Source organism: Haemaphysalis longicornis, unplaced genomic scaffold (genome assembly GCF_048455015.1).
Source record: "Haemaphysalis longicornis isolate Haplotype H1 unplaced genomic scaffold, Haemaphysalis longicornis Haplotype H1 scaffold_10, whole genome shotgun sequence".
Classification (NCBI taxonomy): Eukaryota; Metazoa; Arthropoda; class Arachnida; order Ixodida; family Ixodidae; genus Haemaphysalis; species Haemaphysalis longicornis.
This window is the reverse complement of record NW_027526204.1, coordinates 26,353,992-26,368,899: the sequence shown is the minus strand read 5'-3', so window position 1 is coordinate 26,368,899 and position 14,908 is coordinate 26,353,992.

Sequence of the window (14,908 nt, the reverse complement as noted above, 5' to 3'; positions counted from 1 at the left end):
GTGTGAACAAAGCTGACCACGTGACCGTCGGAGGGATATCACAGTTACAGAGCAGAGCCGCCGTAGCACTGTCGAATCCGCATCGACGGCAGTTTCTGCGAATGCCCCCCCGTACTGATCTCGTGAGGCGCCTAATTAAAAAGCGACCGTGGATGTGACGTAGGCGCTGCGAGGGCAAATGCTACTGCGGCTAACGAACGACGCGCGACACTCGAGACGGTGGGTGGCAAGACGCGCGCTGGGAGCAGCCGGCCGGTCTGCCTACAGGTCCGCCTACAGATGTGTTTGGCTTAGCACTGCGGCGGATATTCGAGTGCCGCTCTCGTAATCGGTGCAGATGACAATTTTTAATGCAACCCGCTATGGCATCATTAACTCCTTTCTCATGTAAGCCACCATGGTCGGGACTTGGGGACAATTTCGTGCAGCGGTAACAAGCTATCACTCGAGCTACCTGCGCCGGCGTGGGCCACTTCGCGGCCGTAACCGCCGCCTGCACAGCGACCATGCGGCTTGCTCAGTGGGCTTTTCGTGCCTCCGGCGCGTTTCCGCATCCAATGGTAATAAACAGTAATAGAAACAGAGTGCCTGGAATCGCTGTAGAACTTTGGTCGCGGCCAGCTGCCCGATGAGCTGACGAAATCACGGCGCCTCCGCCGCCAACGATCGGGTCGTTCGTTCTCGAGAGCAGAAGCTCCGCCCTCCGGCCCTCCGATTGGAGCGGCGAGCCGGCAGTGCGGAAGCGGCAAACACAAACTCGTGACGTGTTTGGATGTTGTTTATTTACACTTGCGCGTGGTCCTCTGCTGGCCGCTCGGTTGCGTTTCGCACACTTCAAAATTGATTTTAAATATGTTCTAGGCTGTATTCACCACTGATATTTTGCAGATGATGTATATGTGTCCCCACCAATCTATCTCCGAAGTTATCTCGCCTTTAAAATTTTGTGTCAGTGCCCCTTTAAACATCTCCAGGTCGTCAAAATTAATCCGCAGCCTTCCACTGCGGCGTGGCCTATTCCCTCCGTTGCGTCGGCGCATTAAACCGTACAATCAATCAATCAGTTTTGTTGATGTGGAGGAAATACAAGATGGGAGGAGCAATGCTTTTCATACAGCAGAAATTATAGAACTGCAATAGTCAATAAAATGCGATCTCGGTAGAACAATAAACATATCAAGGGTTGATAGTTGACTGAACAAAATACTATTACAGAATTATTATTATTACAGAATAATATAATCCTAGAATATTTCGAGATATTAACTTATACTTTGGGAGTATTCATTGATTACTCGAAAGCATTCGATCGAATGAATCACAAAACTCTTTTCTTAAAACTTGGCAATTATGGTTTTCGATGTACGTTTCGTTCCCTTATAAAGAGTTATTTGCGTGAACGGAATCAGAAAGTAATGATAAACAACTATAGATCAACTTTTAAGACTTTGCTAGGTGGTGTACCACAACGGAGCATCTTCGGGAAACTGCTGCTTAATTTATGCATAAATGATATCGTAAACATTGACAAAAGCTGTAAAATAATTGTATATGCTGATGACACCAGTCTGTATTTCCAAGAACCAACATTACATGAAGTTGAAATAAAGGCGAACACCACTCTAAGGTATTTAAATACGTGGAGTATAAGTAATTCCTTAAGCAAAAACGTTTCTAAAAAGAAAGCAGTGTTATTTTGACCCAGGAACAAAACAATTGACTTGGAGTTCGTTTAACAATTGGGGCATGTAATGTGGAGCTCGTTAAAACGGTAAAAAATCTTGGAGTTGTCTTTCACGAACACACGTTCTAGAATGCTCATGTTGACGCCATCTATTCAAAACTCTCTCGTAGTGTTGGCGTGTTGTGCCCCTTACGGTTTTTGATACCAGAAAATATAAAATTACTACTATATAATTCTCTTTTCTGCTCAACAATACGGTATTGTTTTCTTGTATGGGGCACCACAATCGTTACAAATCGGGATAAAATCCATAGACTTCAAAAAAAGGCTGCAAGGGCAAGTGAAAATGTAGCATATGATGAGCACACAGGCCCCATTTTCGACAAACTAAACATGATTCATATACATGACTTGTACAATTTAGTATTGGTCACGCGATACAAACTATATATCAAAAACAACGACCTATACTTAACGCAGCTCGCTGGATTAACTACCCGTCCGCGTGTCTACGATACTCGCTGCACGCACACATGGAGTATTCCCTACACACGCACCAACTACGGTCGACAAATGCTTAAATATACCCTACCGAGCACATTGAATTCCTTTCGCGCTTGAAAAACCTCCGATTTATTTTAGAGTCCTGTCTATTGTGATGATGATTACTGTTATTGCTAGACACATTGAGAAATTTTGTTCGACTTTGCGCTACCCTGTCACTGGCTGTTTTATTGGAATGTACCTATGCCTGTTTGGTTTGGATTAATAGATTTTATAGGTCTAAGGATGCCAGGAAATTGCTTTTAAAGTGTTTTTAATTGTTTTTTTATCTCGAACTCATTACGTTTTCAATTCAATGTATGTAATATGACTAAGTGTGCCAGAAAATTGTTTTTTTCTCCGAACGTACTTGTGCCTGTTTCCGTTAAGTACAATTATGGCTAATTGTACCATAAAACTGCTGTTGTAAAAAAAGTTCCCTTTTATCTTCTTTGCATTAATCTGCCAAATCGTATGTCTACTGTACATTAATGACCATTGCAACCGCTGTTTGAACTGTATAAGGGACACAGGCCCCTTCAAGCCCAAGTTGGCTTTTTGCCTGTGCCCTTAGTATATCAGCATATCCAAAGTTGAAATGAACACTGACTCTGACTCTGACTAAGTGACATGCTGTTTCATGGGATTATACTTTGTAACAGTGTAAACGCAAGGAATGACACGCTAAATTCCAGACCTCACGTATGCCTATATGAGGCTTTTTTCTGCTGTTGCGCCATTTCGAGGGCCGTGCTGTTCCGCCAGCGTAACAGCGGGACTGCCTCGATCGGCTCGTGGCAGGTTCCCGGCTCTGCTCGGTGTATCCGGCGCGAAATGCAGCCGGGCTGTATATGTTAACATGCACAGCATCTTCAGCGGGCAAAGGGATCAGACGTTGACGTAGCCCTTGTTTTCAGCTTTATATAAAAAAGAATGTCCTTAAAACTGCAGGTTCCACGCCTGCAGGCGATTTCAGGCGGTTTTTCAGGCTACTTAAACCGCACCCCAGCCTGGCACCAAACGATTCGGGGGTGGGGGGGGGGGGGCGCGGAGGAGGACAAGGGTTCGGTGTGCCTCTCCCACAGGCTACGCCCCTGTGGTTGGTTGTGAGGAGCGTTAAAGGCATTCATAAAAAGCAAATGTTACTTTTACGGAGAAGCTGTCTGTGGTTAGGATCCAGCCGAATATCTTCTACAACAGAGCGATGCAGAGAAGAGTCGCATTTGTCACTGTCACTGTTCATTTCCGCGATTCAAAAATAATAGCTCGGTTTACTATTTTTGCCTTTTGTTTAAAAGCAAGGGCTCCAGTTTGTGCAGAGTTTCTTTTTGCCGTGTCAAGCTGCTATTGAACGGCTTTTCTTATCACCTCCTGGCGCCCCAAGAAAACAAGAAATGAAATAACTAAAAAACTACTGCTGATAGCTCAGCTAACCTTGAACATGCAAAGATAAAGCTTGGCGTTGTTTGGTTGAGTCTTGGTTTCACTTTGTTAACCTTTGATTTAGCTGTATTGCCTACCACGTCTCAAAGCCGTTCGGTTTCGTACAACGTGCGCAGAACGAGGCCGGGCGAACGCGGCGTTCACCGGGGCGAATGAAGCGAACGTGGGGTTCATTCACGGCGAACACACCGTTCGTCTTCGCCGGGCGCGAGACGAGTCACGCTACCCGAGATAACCCTGCGTGCAGGCGCGGGAGACTGTGATAGTGGTCGGCTACCTCGGCCGCATCGCCGTCGCCGACGGCTCATCGCTTGGCGCAGTGCCACTAAAAACGTGGCCTTGTGCGCAGCGCCGACGGCGGGCCTGGTGAATCACCCGATGCGCTCCGAGGGGTGTGCCGCCGGGGGAGTGAATGACCCCACGACCCATTCCCCCATATCGAGACGGTGAGCATTGGGCCAGGGTGTTGGGCAGTTCGGATTCGGCGGTGCAAGATGCCATCGTCGCCCCTGCTGCCAAAGTCACCGGGTACCTTCCTCGCTCGGTCACCACCCCTACCCGAATTAGCCCTTGGGGCAATAAAAGCGTTGTTTCTCTCTCTCTCTCTCTCTCTCTCTCTCTCTCTCTCTCTCTCTCTCTCTCTCTCTCTCTCTCTCTCTCTCTCTCTCTCTCTCTCTCTCTCTCTCTCTCTCTCTCCCCGGACAAGTGGTCATTTGCGTATCCTCTATGAAATCTCTGGACGAAAGTACTGGTAAATCTTTTCTTTAAAATGAAATGTAATTCTCCATGGCACTACTGACACCATCGCATTCTTCTTGTGTGCTGTTCGAAGGCGCCGACGAGTAACTCTACGAATAACTTCCACGTTATGACGTAGTGTTCCGCAGCCGCATGAAGTTTTTAAGTAAGTATACCAGAGAGTGATTCATGTGAGCGTGGAGGGTTATGGGAAGAGCCCAGCTGCTTGCTTGGGATGTCTATCGGATTCTTAAGCGTCTTCTTGCGTTTGCTTTCTTCACTACGGATTGCTATGCCCACGAGCTATCTGAAATACCCGCAATTCGCTTGCTTCTCTCGCTTCGCCTGGAAACTTGCGATTTGCGCCACTAGGTGGATTAATCAATCGATCATTTTTTTTATTCGACATCAGGCGTGTTACAAATGTCCGGGCAGAGAAAAAAAGCTCCAAAGGATTGGGCTTGACGTGTTTTCGTGCACCTTCGTCGGGTGTTATTTTACAGTCAAACAAACAAGGGTGCTTAGCAGGATGGGAATCCCTAAACAAATAAATTATTGTAAAGAACAAGAAATGAGGGCAACGTTTTATTTACAGGCAATACAAAAAAAATCACAGCAAATGCGCGGTGTACGCCCAACAAAAGATAGACCAAAGAATTGAACAAAACACTTTGAATTATACGGCAACAAACAATTTACACGACATTAAGTGCAAAATATAAAAAAGACGCAAAAAGCCAAGGTAACAAAAAGAAAGAAAACGTGAACGGGGTGGGGCAGTTTTTCATCTCCAATACGTGGAAGGCGTCGACTATTATTAATTTGTGGGAATATAAGAACTGTGTTTAGAAGAGTTGGTAGTGTATGCCGCAACATCTGAGAGCCTTACTTAGTGCATGCGAGTGGAGTTTGCCATTCTTTAGTACTTCGTGTGTTGTAGTTCGCTTTTAAAGTTAGGTTAGAGAGTTTTTGGTAAATGTTTTTATGTTGTCTATTTGCTGTTCTCTGCCGTTGTTTTAATAAAGGGCTGTAGATGCATTGCACTGTTACAATGTTTAGCTGCCTGAAAACTATGTCGCCTTGGCCATCTTACGTAGAATTAGTAATCGCTCATACGGCCTTTTTCTGAAGCAAGAATAGTAAAGTTTGAGGTAGTGGTAGATACTCAAACACGGTGGCAGTACTCTAAATGCGACAAAAACCGGGAAATATAGATCAGCAATTTAATGCCCGTTTGCATAACTGAACGTAGTTTTGAAGAAGTGCCAGCAACCGGAGGAATTTTGCTCGTAACTGAGTTAACACGGTTGTCCCAGCAGAGTTTCGTAAAAAAAAAAAAAAAAAAAATTGGCCGCGTATCTGATCCTTTCTTTCCAAATGTCGACGAAAGACCATTGCCGGCCGGCGCCCATGCCAAATAAGTGCCTCCCTTCACTTTCCCGCTCCCCTCTCATGCTGTTTCTCTCCCGTCTCGTTCCTCCCAAGATAACACGCGGTTTGCTCAAGTAAATTTAACTTTACCGCGTTCCATTGAATCAAGACCGGCCGTGGTCCGGTGCCTCAATTTACGCGCATCTCCACCGTACGGACGAGACGCGCGTGAATCGAGGCACCCTACTACAACGTTTATAGAACCCCGTTGCCTTACTCCACGGGCGTTCCAAGTGGAATGTGTAACCTCTCTTGTAGAACCTTTCGCTTCTGTTGCCGTGTGATTTTTTTACGCGCCGCCAGGTAGCGCGGCCAACAGCAGGCGACAGTTTCTGCAGTTGATGTAGTATTTTATTTGCTAAGGCAAAAACAAAGCAACCGGATATCGTTTAAAAAAGGAGTACTGCAAATATCACTTATGTTTTGATTTTCCGCCTTATAATTGCGTAATGTCTTCCTCTTGTTCAACAATGTTGCCAAGAATGAACATTGACATCAGACTAAGATGTTTCGGTTTGGCTGTGTGAATTAAGACTATTGCGCAGTTTTTTTTTGCACTTTGGCCGGGTGGCTGAATGGAGTCACAGACAGAGAGACAGACATACAGACCAAAATTTCTGCATTTAGGTGACCCCAGAAAATCACTCCCAGGTTTTTCACGATAGGAACTATTAAAGACAGTAGTCGTTTTTGGGCTACTTAAACGCCGAAATTTTGGTCTGTCTGTATATCTGGCTGCCTGTCTCTCTGTCTGTGACTCGACTCAGCCACCCGTCCTAAGTGAACCAGAAACTGCGCAATTGTCTTATATACCCACAGCCAAATGTGAACATCTTAGTCCGGTGTCAATGTTCATTCTTGTCAACACTGTTGAACAAGAGCAAGACATTACCGCAAATAAAAGGCTGAAAATCAATACATAAGTGATATTTGCAGCGTTGCTTTGCTAAAAATTCCTGGATTCTTGGTTTTTACGTTATCAAATGCAATACTACATCAACTGCAGAAAATTGTCGCCTTCTGTTGACTGCGCTACTATAGCTTCTGGCGTCATTTAAGAACTCAAATGGCAAGAGGCCCGAAAGGTTCCACTGGTTAGGTTCGACGTTCCGCTTGGAACACTCGCGGAGCAGGGCAACGTGGTTCTACAAACGTTGTAGTAGGGTATCTCAATGCGCACGCGTCGCCTCCGTATGGCAGCGCTGGCATCGAGGCACGCGGCCTAGAGCAGGGGAACGGGGTAGATTTAAATCAACTTTGCAAACCTCTGGAGTGTTTACTTTGGGAGAAGATCGACGGGAAAGGAACAGCATGCGAGCTGAGCGGGAAAGCGAAGGGAGTTATTTACTTGGCAAATGTCGACAAAACGACCATCGTGTTTCGCCGACATGTGTGACGATGGGACCAGATACGCGGCCTTTTTTAAATAGAAAAGCTACCAATCATTATTCTATACGTACTTCAATTATCCTGTTCCTCCCCATGAAAACGGCAGATTTTATTTTTTTTAAGTTAACGGCTACAGAATTTCCAAGACTCCAATTTGGGAGTTCATTTAGAACATCATTGGCTCTAGATATTGAAAGCCTTTTCTGACATGAGAAATACGCTAGTATCATCCACGTAAATTATAAATTCCGCTGAATCGGCAATATTGAGTAAGCCTTATATAGAGGTTAGAGAGCAGGGGTCCAATAATGCTACCTTAAAATACGCCACATTTTAATTGTTGAGTGCAGGCCGTCTTATTATTAATAGTAACCTTGTGTTTTCGGTGCTGCCAGGAGCTTGTGGTTAAGTCTAAAAGTACTCTCCACAAATATAAAGCTCCAGTATTCTTATTAAGGTGTTACGATTAATGCGATCAAAAACAATCTGAAAATCTATAGAGATGCCAAGTGTCAGTAATTTGCTTTCAACCAGATGCAAAATTCATTCTTTCTGTGTATATTACTAATTAGGCTGACGGACCTTTTCTGAAACAGAATTGACTTGTCGATATTATTCCATGCTTGTCACAAAACCTTGTCATTCTTTCCTATACATGCCTTTCGATGTATTTTCGGAAGACTGGAATAATTGAAAGGAGTGTGTCGTTTGAAAAGTTATTTCGATTTGCGCCCTTGAACTGAGCGCAGACTTCAAGTGGGAATATGGCCTGTGTGAAAGTTATGTTTCACACATCTGCACGACCTCAAGCGACGATATAGAGAACAGTTGTAAAATTGGCAAGTCATGAGCGTCGGTTCATTTGGTCATGCGCACATAAACGAAAGTGGAGTGAATATCTAGAGCGTCTGTTGGCCTTAAACATGCTCGTTTGCTATTCCGTGAATGCATGCAATCTAAGCTGCGCGAACAATGAGTGCTGTTTTTTAGGGCTTCGACAAAGTCATTGAAAGCGTTTGCAAGTTCAGCTCTGGTCCAACTCGCCCCGTGAAGCAGTACTTTCATTTTGGTTTCGTTTTGCTTACGGGTTGGTTCGAGCATAAAATTCAAATTATGCCATAGCTTTTCGCTCCATTTGATTGTTTCAAGGTATATAAATTATAAAAACAATTATTTTTCACTTGTTTAAAGCAGATATTTACTTTACAACGGAATGACATGAAAGAATGTAAATCATTTGGACTTCTGAAAAACCGAAAGCGCCTATAAACCCCCTCTTTTACCAGTTTTAGATGTTTCATTGCTTATCCAAGGTTATCGGGCCTTTTTTGAACGGGCTGTAATACGGCTGAAATTTTCTGCATAAATCGATTTAAAGATATTCAAAAAGCTTAAAGCTTTCGTAAACCTTATTAGGGTCAGTTTGCTGCAAACGTCTTTCCATGTGACGTTGCTATAAAGCGCTGCGGAAATTCGTAAGCGTGAGGGGATTGACATGTCTTGGAAAGCCGATACTCACACTTCCGCTTTCGTTTTCTGTGCAGAGTGTTCGTCAAACACTAGAAAGGTTGGCCAGCTATCGCTAATGTGGCAGCCAACGACGCCAGAAACTAAGTTTGAAGGATCCATATTAGTGATAAAGATAGCGAATAAAGTACCGGAATTGGCTTGAATGCGAGAAGGGGCTTTTACGGCGTTTATGCAGGCCTGCGAATCTAGAATGGTCATGCTAAGATAGCTCTGCTTCATTTTAAGCATACCTCAGCAAAACAGGGCGCCACTCACTCAAACTCCCACCGAAAAATATATTTTCCTCACGTACACACTCACACACACGCTCCCCAGTCGCTCTCACCACTCGTACTCACTCGCGCTCACGCTAAATACGCGCCCTCAACCACTCGCATCCATTCGCGCGCACGCTCACCGCTCACCGTCGCCAGACTCACTCACTCGCGCTAGCACTAACCAATAGTTGTCTTCCTTAACACGCCCTTCATGAGTCATGAAACCGAACAGTATTAGTGCATTACAGCGACAGAAGGCCATCCAAATCAAATTGTCAAGTTAACGCGCCTACAGATAATTAATTATAGGGTACCATAGCAGGAGCTCAGGGACGGCATATTTACGAAACTAAAAGGAATCCCGCTTTTAACAACCATCACAGCGAGAGGCTCCTGCGACGAATAACCAACAGCGAGAACAAGCGCAATAGTAGCGCTCACCGCTGTAATAGACGCAAATGGCGCGAGTTCCTCTCGCACTCGCAAGTGGTGAGTGGCGCTCACAGCGCATGGAGCTCGCATTCACTCAAACTCACACTCGCGAGTGCAGAACGATGGTGAGGCTCACTCATCACTCATGAGTGGTGAGTGGGTTGGGGGACGTAAGTGTACTCGTGAGTGAGCTTACCGACCTATGATTATAACCCATTCGGTGACGAATTATTATATTCACTGCAGAAAACTTCCATACTTGCAGGTTTAGCAGTGTCAAGTGTCTAGAGGTAAGAAAAAAAGTTCAGTCTCTTATAATACTTATTATGCAAATGGCGTCGCATCCTCATAAATAGAGCGCATTACTGAATCCTGCTTTTCTCTATAAAAATAATAAATATCGTGCAGAAGTTTACAATCAAGGAGGTGAATTAATAATTTCTACGCACCAAAAAGGTGTTTTTAACCTCTATAAATTATTTACGCCGCAGTAAAAGAGAACCTAAGACGGCAACACACCGGAGCTCCCACAAAACGTGGTGGCGTACATTTTGAAACGATGTTTATGAGTGTGGGTCTCCCATTCCACATCACATGGTGTTACCTTTCACTTCCGTAGGTTTAGAATATCAGCCGCACCGCTCTGCAGCATGAACGCGTTTCGTTTTCACGAAGAAAATGACGACAAAAGTCACGTCTCTATATGGAGACACGGGGACTGGAAGGGATAAGAAAGTTGGACGACTAGTGCCGACGAGCCACCATGCATCAGCACATATTTACATGTGTACAGCCTTTGTCAAACTTATGTAGGTACCGGCGACCCTGGCCAGACCAGGTACGTGGCCAAGCAGGGGCGTAGCGGTTACCACTGTTGGCTGTTTGCGCGGCTGCAGAGAGCGGCGAGAACTTTCGCTCTTGCCATTGTAGTTCTTCCGGCGCGAGTTCTACCAGAACTGCCGGTGCTGAAGCGAAGTGTACCTGCTCTAAGAAGCCGGCCACATACTGCACTTATCGCTCCAGGCACACTACAAAAGCAAAAGCAAAAGTTACCCTCGCTGTCTTTAGCCGATCAAGCCGCAGGCAGCGGCAACCACAGCGCTCCCCTTTGCCCACGGGCCTGCTCCGGCTATGGTCGCCGTGGCCCACAGTATTTTCACAAAGTGTGTACATTGATTGATTATGGTTTAATGCGACCACGCTACACAGGCGATGAGGCGTGCCGTAGTGGAGGGCTCCGGGTTGATTTTCATAATCTGGGCATCTTTAACGTGGGCTGAAATTTCGAACACACCGGCGTTTTTAGATGCGAAGGCATCTCATTCACTCGCCTTGTCCCTGCATCCGGTGTCGTCGTCGGCGTTCGCCCCTCCCCAATTCTCCTCGCCGCCCCAGCTGCGCTCTCCGCCGCTCACCCCTCTCCTCTCCGATAGCGAACACTCTCTCGCGAGGGGCATTCGATTGGATTCGATTGGATTGGCTTGGATTGGCTTGGCTCAGCTTGGCTTGGCTTGGATTGGATTGCATTGAATGAAAGTGGATTGTGTTGGATTGTGTTGCGGCATAGCCGCGGCAGACCCACTGGCGCCGGCGCGTCCCCTGACCGTTATGCGCGCTGTAAAACACGGTGCCTGCGCCGCTCCGCTCCATTGTCCCAGCGCCGTTCCTCCGCTGTCCAACGCTACAACGTGAACCACCTATGCGTCGCATCTACACAGGGGTTCCCGCGAGGGGAGGTGTTAGTTTTTTTTACTTTCCGTTTCCATCAGAAAAGTGGCCGCTGCGGCCTGGAATCGAATCTGCGATTGACGCAAGAATAAGCCCCCAATGTAGATACGTTATTTGAGGTAAGGATAGTAGGCTGCCTGGTTGTTTTTGAACAACGGGAACTGGCAGCCCACATCCTCAGAGTCCGCAGCGGCTGCCTGGGCCTAGGTGGCTTATTCGTGTCCAAGCAACCCGAGGCTAATAATGTTTCTACCTGTCTATCTATCTATTTATGGGCCTAGGATGCGGCCAGCGACCCAATATGAGTTTGTCAAAGTCACAAACCAGAGCTGCCTGGAAAAAACATCTTAATGAAAATGACACAAAAGACAAACGAACGCTGATGGAAGTTTGAAGTCTGTGAAAATTGCCTCAAGGAATCACTTGCACCCACAGACTTGCTCGGCAAAAGCTAGTTGATATAAAACTACTGGCGCAGAATGGACGGCAATATTATGGAAACCAAAGCAATGGTAAAGAACAAAATCTCAAGCAGTCCAAAAAAAGGCATATCCTTTTTTTTTAAACGTGCAGTTGCTTTGAAAATAACAATGCCGGCCTCTCATATTCGTCTCTTTAAAGTTACTCTATTTTCAATAAGTTAACTGCCCGCCCCGGTGGCTACGTGGCTAAGGCGTTCTGCTGCTGAGTCTAAGGACGCGGGTTCGAGTTTCGGCCACGGCAGCCGCTTTTCTGGTGGAGGAGAAAAGAGAGAACGCTCGTGTATTCAAGATTTCGACGCACGTTAAAGATCCCCAGGTGGTCGGGATTAATCTGGAGCCCTCCACTACGGCGCGCCTAATCGCCTGTGGAGAGTCGGCGTATTTAACCTTGTAATCAACCAATTATTCGCAATAACTTAACTCTAGGTAAGTATATTGACAGCCAATTTAGATCTGGAATACAATAATAAGCTGTATACAATGGTAAAGCTACCAGAGGGTGTTTCGTCTTTAATTAGTTCAACGCACGAAAGCAGCAACTAAAAAACTAAAGCAGGTATGATATGGTGGGTACATTTATTCAATGTAAAATTTGCGGCACAAAAAACCAACGCAGCAAAAAAATTGTCGTTTCTACGTATTGAAACTTCATTTCGCTGTTGTATGGTCTATACTTCCAGGTAAACTGCGCATGTTAGGAGCATCGTAACCACACTAAGCGACTAAAGGAGTGTTTCGCGCGGAAATTTTTTCTGAAGCTCACACACCACCATTTCTTTAATTTCGCCCCAACCTTTCGGCTATCCTACGATAGTTCTTACGATGTCGTGGGCCCCGCACCCTGTCTTTGCAAAATTCTGTAGACAACGTTGCCGGGGCTGGCTTCCGCTCACACCATCCAAAGTCCCCTGTGGTGACCAAAACGCCAAAATACCAGCGTGTTTATATTTTGGTGCACTTACGATGTGCATGCGAACAGGGCTAATCTGGACCCCTCCACTGCGGCATGCCACAGAACAATGCAGGGGTAGGTTCGGCGAGCAAAACCCTAAACTTGAGAAATCGGGCCAGAGCAAGGACAACGGTTTCACGAACAGACTTCACACTTTGATAATTTTAAAACCAATCAAGTTTTGGTTTTAATCCACTTAAGCACAAAATAAGGTTGAAAACCTTAATTCCCAGGTTTGTAGATGCCGCTTTTTTTCCTGACAAGCGTTTATACTTTTCACTGCGTCTCTTGTGTTAGTCGCCCCTCAGCTGCGCTGACGCTCGGTCAGCACTTTTCCCGAAAATTGGTCGGTTAATTCATTGTAGGATCTAACGCGCCGATGCAACCACGCAAAGAGGTGCGCCGTGGTAAAGGGCTCCGGATTAATTTTCACCACCTGGGGATCTTTGGTTTGCGCAGAAATCTCGTACACACGGGCGTTTATGCCTTTCGCCTTCAACAGAAAACGGCCTCCGCGGCCGGGAATCGAACCCGCGTCCTCGTGCTCAGCAAAACAACGCCTTAGCCACGGGGCCACCGCAGCGGGTCTGAAAATTGGTTGCACTGCGAGATTCCCCAGCGGATGTCTGCGGCGGTCCCAGTGTATTTGCTCCACAGTGACGGGGTTCCCTACCTTTCAGGCGAAATGAAAAGCGGCCGCACTCGCGTTTCTTCCCCTTTCCACATCGGCGGAGTCTACGGCGCCTCTCCGAAGTTGGCCGCCCGCTGAGGCGGTGGACGGTCGGCGGCATGGCCACATTGCTTTTTATGCTCCGTCCGGCAGCGGGTGCCTTTTATTAGTGGAGTCACGTCGCCCGGCGGGCCTTACGTAGTCTCCTCTTGCGAGTCGATAGGATCTGCAGGTAATCGGGGGTTTCCTTGGCGGGTAAGCTGCGAGTACTCAAAGGTGACCGCGACGGGTCACCAACTTTGGTTCCCTAAAGGCGGGAAGGAGGACGAGTTGTGCGTCCGCACTCGTGAGAGTGGAGATTTAGTAAGTTAAGTGCAGTCTTCTTTAATGTGTTAGGCCTTAGTGCAAGATTAGTTACTACCCAACACGGTGGCTGAGTGGCTAAGGCGTTGTGCTGCTGAGCATGAGGTCAAGGTTCGATTCCGGGCCGCGGCGGCCGCTTTTCTGGTGAAGGTGACAAGCAAAAACTCCCGTGTGTACGAGATGTTGACGCACGTTAGAGATCCCCAGGTGGTCAAAATTAATCCGGAGCCCTCCACTACAACGCGCCTCATCGCCTGCGTTGCGTCGGCGCGTTAAACACTACAATCAATCAATCACATTAGTTACCATTCTTTTGTGATAGGTAAGAACGGCAATAGCTCAGGTATTGTGTCACTCCGCCGAAGTTACGCAACCGGGCGTGAATGAGTGCGCGTGTTTCGAATTGAGGTTGCTCTTAATACATGAGATGCTTTGTTTTTCTTATGCAGTTTGTCGTCGCATCCTTAGTTTATTAGCATATTAAGGGCGAACAGCCTTGCAAACGACACCAACCACGTTCGAAACATTAAGGCACCATTTGCACCGCGCGGAGGAATAACCGGTGCGGCGATGAGCAGCAGGGACATCGTCGATATGACTACGCGAGCATAGTGGCGGCGGTATCGAAGGCGTGATATTAGGCCACTGATAAAATATACTCCGTGTTTCAAGAACAAATTTGGTATTCCAATAAACGTAGCGTTTTAACCGACGCTTCCTATCCTAAGATTGAAAAAGATTTTCCAGGATTTTCAATGGTACACACTAAGAAAAAAAGGAGTCCCTGTGACCCTCTTTGGGGGGTATTTACTTGCCACAGATTTGACTCTTCATCGACCCCTTTGGCAGAGTCACGCTACTCTTATTGAAAGGGGGTCACACGGACCCCGTCGCAGTAGTCACAGTAGAATATGGGCGACTACCTCCTTAGAGTCAGCACTGACTGCCACGAAAGAAAAAAGAGAGTCACGGAACCCCTGCCTGATGATCATCGCGACCCTGTAACAAGAGTTGTGAGGACGCCCCCTTTTAAAGAGTCCCGTGATGCTTATGGCGACAGAGTCGTGGAAGTGTATGGGTGACCTTCCCAGAGATGGTCAGTACCGTATAAACCGGAATATAGGTCGAGTTTTTTTCCAAAAAAATCCGCACAAAAGTCACCCCTCGTCTTATATAGCGGTCATTGGCAGAATGCAAATCCTTATCTGGCAACAATGTGCAAGCGTAGTCCGTCGCCAATCGCCATTCGTGTCGGACTGCTCTCTC